This window comes from Protomyctophum bolini (genome assembly GCF_963924005.1).
Source record: "Protomyctophum bolini genome assembly, chromosome: 24".
Taxonomy (NCBI): Eukaryota; Metazoa; Chordata; class Actinopteri; order Myctophiformes; family Myctophidae; genus Protomyctophum; species Protomyctophum bolini.
This window is the reverse complement of record NC_137885.1, coordinates 3,143,066-3,158,220: the sequence shown is the minus strand read 5'-3', so window position 1 is coordinate 3,158,220 and position 15,155 is coordinate 3,143,066. Positions and strand designations below refer to the sequence as shown.

Here is a 15,155-nt window from a genome sequence, read left to right as displayed (position 1 = left end):
CTTTTGGGTGCATAAACAAAAAGTTTAAGAATGTATTTAGCCTGATAATGTCAACCTGAATCTGCACTTATTTGACGCCAAGCTTGTTCTCTTTTAATAATATTCTTATATTCTGCATGACCCAAGTGATAAATAATTTGGTGCCGGCTGACACTCATGATGAGTGCCTCATCGGTTGCCTCTGGTTGTATGTCCTGCTCCTGTGACATGCTTGCTGCTCTCTGATATATATTGATTAGGCTGTTTTATAGCATATGGGGGGAAGGGGGGGCACAATCAGTACTTGATGAGGTAACAGATAGGTGAGCACCAAGGAAGAGTGGACAAAAAGTGAAATGGGTCTATTTGGAAAATGTATGTTTTTAAGTACAGTAAATTATGCATGATTAGAACATGCTCATCTGACAATTGGGGTCTATTATTTCTACCATTGCTACAAAAGTTGCTACCTGCACATTCACAATCCAGTCTTTTGGGTGCATAAACAAAAAGTTTAAGAATGTATTTAGCCTGATAATGTCAACCTGAATCTGCACTTATTTGACGCCAAGCTTGTTCTCTTTTAATAATATTCTTATATTCTGCATGACCCAAGTGATAAATAATTTGGTGCCGGCTGACACTCATGATGAGTGCCTCATCGGTTGCCTCTGGTTGTATGTCCTGCTCCTGTGACATGCTTGCTGCTCTCTGATATATATTGATTAGGCTGTTTTATAGCATATGGGGGGAAGGGGGGGCACAATCAGTACTTGATGAGGTAACAGATAGGTGAGCACCAAGGAAGAGTGGACAAAAAGTGAAATGGGTCTATTTGGAAAATGTATGTTTTTAAGTACAGTAAATTATGCATGATTAGAACATGCTCATCTGACAATTGGGGTCTATTATTTCTACCATTGCTACAAAAGTTGCTACCTGCACATTCACAATCCAGTCTTTTGGGTGCATAAACAAAAAGTTTAAGAATGTATTTAGCCTGATAATGTCAACCGTGCATGTTCACATCATGTACACTTTAGTTTATATGATGTAAGGTGGGTGCCTTAATGGCTGCAAGTCCAGGGGACAGGGGTGCTTTTGATTGATTGATTGAAATATGTATTAACAGTTTGCAGAATTACAGTACCAAGTTGACAGATATAAATCTGAGTGAGGCTATTCAAATAGCCAAAACGACCAGATACCTCAACCGTGTAAATCTTCACTGGAAAAGTGAGAACCCAAAGTATCAAAACGCCAAAAGATGAAACTTAGAGTAGTGCAAAAGAGCTGAAAGGATTTTGACACAAGACACAAGTTCTTAAAGTATTTCTAAGTTATCTATAGTTTTCTTCAGATCCAGAGCGTGTACAAATGTAAAGAATAGAGGAGAGAGAATTCTCCTATTAAGTGCTCTAAGTGCTCACATAATTTTGCACAAACATATATATATATATATATATATATATATATATATATATATACTGAAAAATATGTCATAGATTCAGAATTCAGCTGTCACATTTCAATAGGTTGAAAGGTCCTATCAGAGTAAGGTGTCATATAAGCTGTCCGATCGTCTGAATCCTGTTTTTTACTTTAATCACGTTCCGTGATTAGGATTCTGTTAATGACTCTTTATCTCATGGGGTGAGAGTGTATGTTTAGCCTCATCTTTAAGGCCACAGTTGTCATGTTATCCATTTAATCTTATTTCCCTTTGGTACAATGGTCAATCTGGAGTGGGTGACAGTTGATAGTGGAATTAATACACACGCAAATATTGATCTGACATCACTGGGAGACAGGGCAGTCCTGTGCACCAGATACAAGAAGATCTACAAGGTCTTTTTTAACATAGTAATAAGATGTGAACATAAAATATGAAACAATAAATCATAATTAACAGAATACCCATCAACAAGCTCACATCATGTCACGTTGCTTCATCAGCGCTGGAAGGGGGGTGCGGAGGGTGCTCCAACACCCCCTGCTGGTGGAGAGGAGCACAGCAAGTGAGTTGACAGATAGACGCAACATGACGAGACAGCAAAAACCTATTATAGTTTTACTTTCACCTGCACCAGGTTTAAATAAATCTAACCCAAACAACAACACAATAAGAGTCACATACTGTTATTATGATTAACTCGGTTAACTAGGTCCTAAATAAGTCATTATTAGGCCAATTATACCCGAATAAGACCCTACATTTTCGATTTCCCTCCCACCCATCAGCCCCCCCCGGTATGAATACATTCCAGCTCCCCTGCGTTGCTTGTATAGGCTACTGCTATTTTATGTCCCTGGGTTCAAGTGGTTAAACGTACGAGTATAAAGTTATTTTCAATGTCATGGAACAGGGTTACAATAAACAAATAACAATATAATTCAGGGGTGCCATCACTGCCATGGATGAGAAGATTACAGGGGTGATCTGAACCAAACATGAGAACCACTGCTTAACATTACTTCAGACGATCTTTCTAATGTTTTATTTGTTAACAATTTTGATTTTGGACAGACAATGTTACTTTGAGGTGCCCAGATGTCCCCCTGTATCCTTCGACATTCACTTCACAACTTCACAAGTCCCTCCCAGGGGCGTTTGGGTCTGTGAAAGAAGAAAACTACAATTGAAACCCCGCCCGTAGATGGCCTGCAGGCTGCATCTGTTCCATTGGCTAGTGCCTATCTCACTGCCGGGTGACACGCGCTTGTCGGCAGCTGTCTCTGCCGCAGAGGAGAGCGTCAGCTGTCGGCTGGCCGTTGAGCGGACGTCGTCGGCGGAGTGGAGCTTTTTCTCCATCCACCAGCTGTCTAAAAACCGCCGAGACGTCTGCGCCTACGATTTCTTTAGGCTCATGTCTGGCTGCAGCCACTACCAGAAATTGTGCAGTCGAGATTCCCACATTTGGGGAATTCGCCCGGGTCAGCAAAGCACGGCGTGCAATGGCTGAGCCTCGCCGAGGGTGAACCGACCTTCGTGATCATGGTGTCTCCCCTGCCAGGTAAGTATGAATTGTACATGCTGGCCATAGAGGAAAGCACTCATCCACATACCAGTCCCCTGCCGGTCAGACAACGACTAGTCCCCTCCACGTGGGCGTAACAATGGCCTCTTTGCGGTACCCAACAGCCATGTCTTAAGCACACATAACAAGACACAGTGGCAGTATGTGAGCTAGTAGATCTTAACACTTTGACACATTTTGAAAACCTTCGATATATACTATTAGTTAAAGCGCTCACACCTATTTGCACTCAGACAACCAAGCGCACCACTGTGCTCCCTGTCATTTTCTTCAACAGCTGAGCTGGCCTTGTCCGATGGGCAAGGCCTTCCAAAAATAGGCTTATTCGTCATGAAGAGAGACCCGAGTAATTCTACCCGCTCGCCACGGCGGCCAGCGAAGCCTCTACCCGTGCCGGTCAAGCGCTTGACGGCGCGCGTGCACGCACACACTTGGCGTGGGCAGCCCCGCGACACAGCACGTGCGTTATTTCACAGTCCGAGGTGGCTCTGTGCTCCCGTGGCTGGGTTTAGGGCGTCTTGGGTGGGTGGCTAAGAGCGGGTGTCCGGGTCGAAAGCGGGGCCTGTCGGATTGGGGGTGTGGTTTAATGATGAAGGCGTGGCCTATGCGCTTTGGGGTGCAAAAAGTTAGTGGTGCACAATGATCCAGTGTTTTGCATCGCCCATTCATGAATGACCGTTGCTCATTCAGTATGCCGACATGAAAAAGCTTACAGCACCTGGTATTCCCAGGCGGTCTCCCATTCAAGTACTAACCAGGCCCGACCCTGCTTAGCTTCCGAGATCGGACGAGATCGGGCGTGTTCAGGGTGGTATGGCCGTAAGCAAAGGCAGCTGTGGCCGGTACGGCCCATGTACAGCAGATGGCAGCAGCCAATGCGCTAATGAAAAGCTTACAGCACCTGGTATTACATTGTGAAGGTTCCGGGGGAGGGGTGCTTAAGAGTGGGTGCCCGGGTTCGGATGGAGAGCCGGGTCGTGGGTTTAGCTGGCTTCGGGCCTGGCACCCCGGTGGGGGCCCAGGGCTTCCTGGGTCCGAGTGGAGAGCCGGGCAAAAGGTACCCGGGTTCGGATGGAGAGCCGGGTCGTGGGTTTAGCTGGCTGTCGGGCCTGGCACCCCGGTGGGGGCCCGAGGCTTCCTGGGTCCGAGTGGAGAGCCGGGCAATTGGGGCTGTGGTTTGATCATGTGGGCGTGGCCTATGCGCTTGCCCTGCTTATATTCCAAGATCGGTCGTTTCCAGGGTGGTATGGTCGTAAGCAGCAGCCCGTAGGGCTCCTCTCCAGCACTATACGCATGTTTTCAACACTTAATCAGGGGAGAGCGCGAACGCAGTCCCCCACTACCAGAAATTGTGCAGTCGAGATTCCCACATTTGGGGAGCTCGCAGAGCCGGAGTCTACGGTCGTGCAAAGAGTCTCCGCTCGGGTCTCCGTTCGGGACCACGCCCACGGTCTCCGCTCGGCCCCGTCCGCTCCCGTTCTGAAGCCCCTGTCTCCGTTCAGTCTCCGCTCGCCGGGCCCTCCCCCTCGAGTCTCCGTTCGGCTCCCCTCGTCGACTCCAACGCGTTCCCAGTCTCCGTTCGCCCCCTCCTCACCCCTCATCTCATTATGCAGGTTCCCGCCCCCCTCCACAGCTCTGAGAAACTGAACGGCGGCCATTGTCGCTGCCTGTCAGTGCGGACCGGAGAAGCTGCGTTGAAAACAATAATACTTTGGGAATTAATTTACAGGCACTTTGATGAAATAATTACGGTATAGATGTGTCGGTGGGGTCCCGACAACATCCCGATTTTTATGTTTTATAAGTTTGGACGAAATTATGGACGGGCGGACGGAAAAAAAACTACAGCATCACAGCAGCAGGTTTGAGAATTAATTTACAGGCACTTTGATAAAATAATCACGGTGTCAATGTGTAGGTCGGGCCCCGACAACATCCCGATGTTTATTTTAATTTATTTGATTACATTATGGCCTGGATTTGTATATCTGTGTCACTGCTTTTCACACAGCAGCAGCGGTGGTGGTGGTGGTGGTGGTGACAGCAGAGTGAGCAGACCGAAGCATACAGCCTGCCTGGTAAAGTGCCTTTTTAATGCCAACAGAAGCCAGTAACTATGAATCACATTAACATTGCACGTTTAAATCGTCAGATGTTTATCTTGCTAACTGAATTAGCGCCTTGGCAACGCACCAGATCCTGGTAGATATGAAAATTTGCACTCACCCATTAAATAATTCCAAAGACGTGGAGTGAAATATGGTCCTCTAGTTTTATATCCATGTGAAAGTTCTGGCACAAAACGTGTATTTAGTCAATTATCTCCACTTTTTCAAGAGATGCACACAGACATCTCTCTCTCCGGGCGAGGGGGGCCAACAATCGATGAACTGATTTTACAAATACGTCCTGTTTACCGCAGACGTCATCACCAATTGACCAGGGAAACACAAAAGTTTGCAGTCACACAATTGGCAGGTGGTGAGATTAATATTACCCAGCACCTATCAATTGTGTGACCGCAAACTTTTGTGTTTGTTGTACAAACGGAGCATTTAGGCAGCGTATGTACAAATAAAGGAGGGTGTAAAGAACCCAAACACGTTTTCTACTGAACTTTTCTATATTCTGGGTGAACAGAAATTGTTATATGTTCTTAGTGTGAAACAAGTCGTTTTCCCTAGATTTTGAGCCAAATGCTTTTATTTTGAAGGGAGTTTTGTGGGACATAGTTACCTGCGCACCGGAAAGAGGAAGTATATGACATAATAACCAGACATGCGAGAGAGAGGAGACCAAGAGTGTCTGACTGCAGGGCAGGATTGATTGATCAGGAAGTCTCTGCGAGGGGGGAGGGCATTGATCAGGAAGTAGCTGCAAGGGGGGGAGGCGCCCTACTCTATGGGGAGGCGGGGCAAGTCAACATCAACCAGAGTAGAGGAAACACAAAAACGGAAACGGAAACAGATAAACGGAAACAGAAAAGGGCGTTCCCTTGTTCCCTCCTCAGGGACTCGGCCCCGTGGGTCTCGTGCCCGGGTGGGGGTCCGCGGGGGTCCCCGGCGTATCTCGGCCGTCTCTGGTCCGTTTTGGACAGGGGGAATCTCGTTGCGACCGGGCCGCCCTCAGGGACTCGGCCCCGTGCCCGGGTGGGGGTCCGCGGGGGGTCCGCGGGGGTCCCCGCCGTATCTCGGCCGTCTCTGGTCCGTTTTGGACAGGGGGAATCTCGTTGCGACCGGGCCGCCCTCAGGGACTCGGCCCCGTGCCTGGGTGGGGGTCCGCGGGGGTCCCCGGCGTATCTCGGCCGTCTCTGGTCCGTTTTGGACAGGGGGAATCTCGTTGCGACCGGGCCGCCCTCAGGGACTCGGCCCCGTGCCCGGGTGGGGGTCCGCGGGGGTCCCCGGCGTATCTCGGCCGTCTCTGGGCCGTTTTGGACGGGGAGAATCGTGGGCCCTATTGTAAACAAGTGTAATGCTTATGGCAGCAGTTCCCAAAGTGGGGTCCGCGGGCTAGGGGTACGCGACGCATAGCCAGGGGGTACCCAAGCTGACAAAAAAAAAAAAATCATGTGTGTGTGTGTGTCTGCCCAGTGTCTGCCCAGTGCCTCCCCAGTGTCCGCCATGGTGCCTCCCCAGTGTCTGCCCAGTGGCTCCCCAGTACCTCCCCAGTGTCCCCTGAGTGCCTCCTCAGTGTCCCCTTGAGTGCCTCCCCGCAGTGTCTCCCCAGTGCCTCCCCAATGTCTCCCCAGTGGCTGCAGTTTCTCCCCAGTGCCTCCCCTGTGTCTGCCCAGTGCCTCGCCAGTGTCTCCCCAGTGCCTCCCCAGTGTCTGCCCAGTGCCTCCCCAGTGTCCCCCTAATCACAGACTGCTGGACATTCACTGGAGAGCACTCCAGGCATAAGGTTGAGCAACCCTTTTTTGGTCCCACCTGGTTTCTTAGGAGGCACTATCAATAAAGTCTCTTCAATAGTTTGTTCCACAGTAATTCAACAATCTGGATGGATAATAAATAGGTTGTTTGGTCATAGTAGTAACTTAGTAAGGACTAAGGAGTAGTAACATATAGCCTACACTTACTGCAGTAGGTGTAAAAGATATGCAGTCACCTTCACTCTGCGCTCCAACAATATCACTACCATGTGAGGTATGACAGCAGTTGAGCCAAATAAGTCCATACTAATTATCCATAATGTATAAATATGGATAAGAGTTCAGGACAGACAGGCCTTTTCGGGGAGGTTAGATGGTTAACTTAGATGTTTAACTGCTCTTCTGGGGTCATGTCAAAATTGGTTTCTACGTCCTCCTAAACTCAGTAGGCCTATGGGGACCAGGACAATTCCGGCTGTCTGTTGGTGTATTATGTTGGTCATGTCCATCTATGGTACATGGTGGTACAGTATATTATAACATTTTTTTCTTTTCAATAATTGTTACCTATTTAAACCCGGCTATAACCCACTAACCCTACGACACTGTGGTATTGTGGTTTTGCATATTCAGACTATTACCCCAAAACAGTATGTATACTCACTCTGCTTCTCTTCTGAAACTGGCAACTGCTATCACATTTGATCACTCCTGGATGTCAGACTATAACACTTGTATAAACCAATGAATAGTGTGACAGTGCTTTAATCTGTGGGCACAATTATGGAAACTCTGTATACAATACATATTTTGTGATTCAAAGTAACGTCTAAATGGTTTCTACATCTTCATAAACACTTACTACACCGTTACACTACACTATACTATTACACTTATCATAGTTCATGGTATCATATTACACGTGTCATAGCAGCATCCACCCACCTGGGAGGTACCAACATGGACTTCCAGAGCAGTACATGGACCTGGGAGAAGTGGCAATTCAATAAAACAAGCAGAAAGCCTGCAACACTGCATGTGTTTGGAAACAACAATAGAGCCACAACATAGTGAAAACCTTTTATCCTTTTCTTTATTGCTTAAAGAATACAACTTTGTAATCAAATGAATGTGTATCAATTACAACCACGTTATCTATGTTTATATTAAGGGTTTACCACACAGTCGCATTGCAAATGTTTGATAAAAAGAACAAATTCAGCCCAGATAACAAAGCATTTTACAAAGTAAACATCCTTAACATTGTGTACATTTGCTTGGATGCACTCTGCAGCCAAGCATCACATAGCTCCTACACCTCAGAAAATCACTACCCCAGGGTGTTATGCCTCATTCATACTTTACTACTACAATAGCGAACCTACAAGCTCACAACACCTCCATTTGATATGCATTGTGAGTTTGAAGGTCTGTTATTTTTGCGTGCGACGGAGCATACATTAGGCACTAGTCTGTCCTATGTCTTTGGTTCTATAAGTCAAAAATAGTCAGATTCTGTAAGGTGTAGCTAGCTAGTTGCAAACGCAGTGAGCACTTACTATGAGACCTAGCAGATCATGTCTGTCTGTCTGTGTGTCTGTCTGTCCCGCTATCCAAATATGGAGTGTGTTGCATCAGCAATCACTCAGCTCCATATATGGGCACAAAAGGGGCCAGGTCCACTCAGCTCCATATATGGGCACAAAAGGGGCCAGTGATTTGTTTGTTGTGGACCTGGCCCCTTTTGTGCCCATATATGGAGCTATACGTCCAAAACCAGCAACCATTTTGTCCAGGATTGACATGTCCAGAGGTTCCTCAGTAACTATGCGATCACAGTAATCTAGTGAACGGATGTGTTCACACTGATCATAAGGAAGACCACTCCGTTGTGCCAACTGCAGGTAGCTCAGGCATTCATCCAATTCACACCGTGTTCTCTGTTTTTCTCCCCAGCATTTCCGTTGGACATGTATCGGTGTAGAAAAGCCATGGCCAGTTCTCTGGACAGCTGAAATGCCATTCTTAGCATCTACACATACACCTGCAAGGTGGCTTATGGCAGTTATGTCCTTGTTCGTTTCTGAATGTGCGCGTGCAATGTGAAGACGGAGATTCTTCCGGTACATGACTTTAGAGCAGTGCGGGCATCTGGAATGGGTAGAGGGCTCAGAAGAGCTGGGCGCCTGAACACTGTGCATCGCGGGGCTGGCAGACTGACCACTGTGCATCGCAGGGCTGGCAGACTGAGGAGGGCTGGACAGTTGACCTGAATAGAGTTTGCACTTCGGCAGGTGTTTTCTCATCGCATCAGCCCTTAAAAGGGTGTTCTTACACCGCAGGGACAATGATAGTGTGCCTGAGATGTGTCTGATCTGCAGTTAAGACAGCATCTAATGATGCGCAGATCTAGAGGGAGGGGAGACATACAATATGACAAATTAATATACAGTATATAATATACACACACAGCACCAACTCATGAAGCGTTCTTACATTTCAAATGTACTTAAGGGGAAATCCATCCTTCATAGACCACTGGCAGTCACTAGACTGACTCACTGAACACACAAATTGCATGCGTTGCAGAGATGGAACCTGGGTGAAATGAGTGCATGAATAACACACCCTGCCTGGCCAAGGCCAACAGTCTGAATAAGTCCCAATGTCAATTTGAAAGATAATGAAAATGCCTCCTCTCTACAGTACATCCAGACATACATCCTAAAAATAAAAAACAAGCTTATACATACCTTCAAAAGCGATTGCAGTTTTAATATGAGCAGTGGTACAGTGTACAGCAGGTTGTACATTGTTTGAGCTGTACAGACTCATTGGTGGTCAATATGGAACGATGCATCTGCAACGATGCATCTGCAAGAAACAAGACAATTTTAACAATTACACTGAATTTGCAGAGCAGATAATCTACATCTGTAGACAGGCATAAAGGCCATAGATCTGTCAATTTGCCTATGCTGTAACAATAACAGTAATCTTTTTAAAGTATTAAACTAATAAAAATGATCCATCATTTAACAGACCTCACAAATTAAAATAATATGTCACCAGAAGCAGGGATGTATGTTGTATGCAGCCATGCTAGCTGTTGCTGAATAACCTAACACTTTGGCTACATGTTTAAGCATTTATTTCATATTTATGGTATTAATGGTAGTTTAGCTTCATAAGTTAGAATCGGAATATTGCTTGTTGTGTTAGTAAGAGGCTAAGCTACTCGAGCAGGCAAGAAAGAAAATAAAAACGAACTCATTAACTCCTGTTCATAAGGCTATAGTTTGCACTGCAGAACGTTTACATTTATATTAAGTTATACTTATAATATTAATATTGTCTTGCTGGTTTTACGTACCTTGCTTCGATGAGAGAGGAGAAAGAACAAGAAGCGTCTGGAAAGTGGAAAGAACTGCAGCAAACAGGCTGTAAGTGGTGCCAGATTTTGCAACAGAAATGTTGAAAAGAAGCCACTCAACAAATTGCAACAGATTAGCTAATTTAAATCTAATGTTCATCAACTGTTTGAAAATAGCAGAGCTAGAAGCATAGCAGCATATTAAATTAATAATAATATTAATAATAATACAAATAACGATAATAATACAAGTCGCTTATAATAAGCGGACATGGCATGCGGACAACAACAAGCTCCCATGGACCGCCCCCACCCTTGCAAATACTTCCTGATCAATGCCCTCCCCCCTCGCAGAGACTTCCTGATCAATCAATCCTGCCCTGCAGTCAGACGCTTCTCGAGGAGACGCGTCTTTGTGCTGCTACTACAAAGCAAATCGCGCCCCTTTTTCTGTTTACCATTGATACATTCAATGTTTGTTTTAGCACCCCCCGAAGAGGCATAAGGTTGGTACACATGGACTGTGTTTGCAACGTACAATACAACACGTTTGGAGCAAAAGGACTGTTGCTAAAAATGCATTTTTTGATTTGTTTACATTCTGTTCAGTTGAATGAAACGTATTTCTGCAGAAAAGGCACACAAGGATAACGCACTATTGCTAATAATAAATAATGCTACTCTTTCTGTAAAAGTGGGTTGTAATTAAATGAAAGGTTATAATTGTACATGCAAAGGAAGGCTTGCTATCACTGCAGTTCATACATTTTGGATAAAAAGGGTCTTTATTTAATTTAATTATATTATACTTAAAAGGGGTTAAAAAGAGGCATTTCATTACTTTTGGAGTTAAAAACAGCTGTTAAAAAGGAAAAGCGAGTTCTTTATAATAAGTGCTTGGTGAGTTAAAGTCTATTAATTAATTGTAATGTGTTTACAGTATTTCTGAATGATGCTCAAAAGCCATCTAAAAAAGGAATTGTACTGTTTTGAATATGCTAGTTAGCTTACATTTGAAGATTTTGAGCTACAGCAATTTTATGGGAAAATATGTGTAATATTAACAGACTATTTTGTTTTTGTGTTCTTTATTTTCTTGTCAGTTCTTACGGTGGTTTATGGATTAAATAAATTCATTTTCATCAGTCAAGTCTTGACCTTCTTTCGGCGGGGACCGCTACAGAGGGTGTAATTTTATTATTGAGGACATATTGTGTCAACATGGCAAAAACACTGGTAACGGTACTCCTGGTGTTCTGCCCCGGGAACAGGGTTCGAGTCCCTGCAGTGTGTGCTTAATGTTTCACATTTTGTCCTGTATGTTAACTTTACATATAATGTTAGTACAAACAAGTTTGAGACAAGGGCTTGAGAAAGTTCCCCCAACCACAAGGAGGTGTTTTATTAACCTTAAAGTGAAACACTTTATATTTATTTTATTTCCTAATTAAAAGCTTGTGCAATATAACATTACAATATCAGATGCTCTTGATCCAGAGCGTCTTACATTTAAACTTACATTTATAAAAATAAAACACTATCAGATGCTCTTGATCCAGAGCGACTTACATTTAAACTTACATTAAATTTATAAAAACAATAAAACACTAAACACTCACTAAAAAAAAGCATGCAGTAGAAAAACAATAAAACACTAAACACTCACATGCAGTATAAAACAAATAAATAAACAATAAAATCACAGCCAAGGCTGAAAGAGGACTGCTGCAGCGGTGGACGCGGAACCAGCCACTCGATTCCCACATGTCACTGGTAGGTGATGTGGGTTCGAATGCGTCCCTGCTGTCGGACGGGACGACCTTCGTGGTTGTGGTGAGTCATGGGAGGGGGGGGTCTCGCCAGCTGCTGCTGGGACGTCATCTTCAGTACGACGTTGCACCTCCGCCTCTCTCAGCCTTGCGATTAGCTTGTACATAGCCTACTAATGTACTTTAGCAAAAGTATAACCTAATCCATAAAACACCAAAAGGATTTCCCGTCATGAATGTGTTAATATAGTATAGTAGTCTACATACATATGTTTTGCATTATGCGCTTCATGTTAAGCTTATTATTGACGCGTCCCTCAGCCCATCAGGGACTTCCCGGGGATAAACAGCATACTGTGATGGTTGACCTGTCCTGAAGTCAGTCAGTCACTCTGTCACTCTGATGGACCCAATGTTTACCTGGGAGTAACAAAATAATGATTAAAATACTACTTAATACAATTATCAAAAACAACCATGCATCAATGTTGCTCACCTTGTCAGGGAAAAACAGGCCAAAAAAAATGGCAACAACATGCAGCCTATGTTTGGTAGACTGGCTACAGGGCCTTTAAATACTCACTTTGATTGCCAATGAGGAAGTGACAGTGCATGGTGGCCCCTGAGGCTCAACTCAGCCTGGCTACATATATCTATCTATCTATCTATGTAGAAAAGCCAAAAACTAATATATTATATTTATTTTGCCATGATCAAATTGACACATCAACAAGATGAAACAGCTTAGAGGCGCAATACAATAGACCAACACACTGATCAGAATTAGGTGACATTATATGGTCTAACCAGCTAAGATTTGATGACATACTATTAGTTGACACTACTAGACTTTTACAAATATATACTAGACTATACAAATAAAATTGGCAGCCTATTTCTATGTTTTTTTCTAATTTGATGAACATGATATCTGGAGTATTAGGAATATCTTGTAGTGAATTGACTTGTGTGTTATTGTGATCAAACCAGTCTATTTTGCTATGTGTTTATACATTCTTGTTTGTCACACACACGCACGCACGCACGCGCGCCAGGAAGGACATCCCCAAAAGCCACAGTGACTTCACACTATGGTGTGAAGTCCCTCAAGGTGAAGTGTGCACTTAATTTAGCCTGTTTCTCCAAATGCTTTAGTGTTGTTCTCGGGTGGAGATGGGGGTTCCACTCCAGCTCAGAGTGCTAAACGTTATTCCAATAACAACAATAAAAACAAATATTATATTACACACTAATACTAATACTATGTTATATTATATAAGAGTTATTGTTGCTGCTACTTGTATTTGCTTGTGTCTCCCCATCTGTCACTCTGTCTCTCTCTTTCAGGCTGGGACTGTCAGGGTGTCTGCTCTACATCTAAAGTGTCTTGAGTCAACTGTTGTGATTTGAAACTTCAATTTATTCCTATTTTATATATTGTTCACATTGGCAAATCTTCATAAATACTTCCCTTCCTTGTGTTCATGTAATGTATGTGTTTCTTGCATTTAATGTTATTTTTCCACACTTGTCTATGTCTAGTCCCACACCTCCTGCAGAGGTGTGATATGGAATTGTCTAATCCAATCTTCCATCCCTCCATCCCTCCCTCCCTCTCTCACCTGCCATCCTGCTCATCCTCATGTGGAGCAAAAGAGGGCTTGGTCCACCCCCACAACAATGGGCCTTGATCATGAACTTTTCCCGTGCTTTAGTAAGGAGGGCTGCCCCCCCCCCCCAGCTCAACGACACCCCCATCCTGTCCCAAGGTGAGTATAAGGCTAGGCAGGTACTCATATCATTTTAAATGAAAGTCAGACACTGCAACAGCATTACTACACAGGATCAACTGCAACACCATTACTACACAGGAGGATCAAGTCTGCTTGTTAAAATCTTGACTACCATACACAGGTAAGCGCAATTTGCTGTTTAGCCTTAAGTTAAATTGTGAACAGATCCTGATTCATAATACTACATGATTTTATTTTGTCAAAAGATTAGGTCATACAGTAGGCTATAATAATTGTTCTTCTACTTCTCTCCAATTGTTTAAACATTTTGTAAATTAAATTATGCAGATGTTTATCAGTAAATGAAAAGTCTGGGCAAAGCTCAGTGTTGTTTTAAAAAGAAAGAATGAATGATGCTCTGAAATAACTTTTCAAGAAACCCTACAACACAGGGTTGTGAGCTTGTAGATTGGTTTCTTGTCTTATAATGTGATTCAAATTGGATGCTGTTATGATATCTACAATGGTTTGATTTTGAAAGACAGAAGTATCCTTAATGAAACGGCTCTATTAATGAGAACAGGTCGCTGTGAGTGACATTAGTTAAGGCAGTCATTTGTGTTAGAAGCAGCTAAGACAGTGCATCCATTTCTTCTCTGTGTGCATTGTGATGTTTTCTCCTCACCTTATACAGAAATGTATAACAAGTTAGATTTCATATGGAAGTAATAATTTATTAATGTGTTTGTTTGTTTGTTTGTTTATGCAAGGAGACAGATTGCAGGTCACAGTCACACATCATGTCGATGCCAGTCATCCGGGTGGTGAACAGTGATGCACCTTTGAGTCGCCAAGAGGCCATTTTACATCCTTCAAGGGACTGCCAGCAGTACAAGGATCGGAAAAACCCAGCATCCTTTCCCAAACCTCCGCCAGAGCTGCTGCTGGAGTCCACAGCCATCCCCTATGCTGTGCAACGTCTACAGGCTGAAGGCATCACAGCACCCACGCGCCTGCAATGCCTGGGGAAGATGGTGCTTCAAGTTGGACAGTACATGCACGCCTCCTTCCACTGGCTTGTTGAGAACGACGTGGGATACATTCAGTTGTGAGTGTACATTTTATTTCAAATACAAATAAGTGCTTAGTTTCTTTCAAATTAGATTGGTTCTAGATACAATTATATGTATGGTTATCATCTTCTCTATAGAAATGTCTATGCAAAGGTAACAATAACACAGCAATACTGCAATTCGTTATTAATGTTAACGTTACATCTTTTTTACATCTGTTTACAGTTTTTTGGACAAGCACGTGGTAGAAACCAAAGCAGGCCCAAAGCCAAACATACACCTGAGGTGGATCAAGGACTATCTTCTAGAATACGCTGAAGGT

At 44.0% G+C, this 15,155-nt stretch overlaps 1 long non-coding RNA gene across 1 annotated transcript; it reads right to left on the bottom strand.

Moving 5' to 3' along the window:
* Nucleotides 1-9,167: 9,167 nt before the first annotated feature.
* On the bottom strand, nucleotides 9,168-10,316 carry LOC308311397. Its single transcript, XR_013963651.1, has 3 exons — nucleotides 10,259-10,316; nucleotides 9,639-9,759; nucleotides 9,168-9,294 (listed from the first exon to the last, which is right to left on the bottom strand). It is a non-coding gene; the product is annotated as an uncharacterized lncRNA (long non-coding RNA).
* Between the last annotated feature and the right edge of the window lie 4,839 nt (nucleotides 10,317-15,155).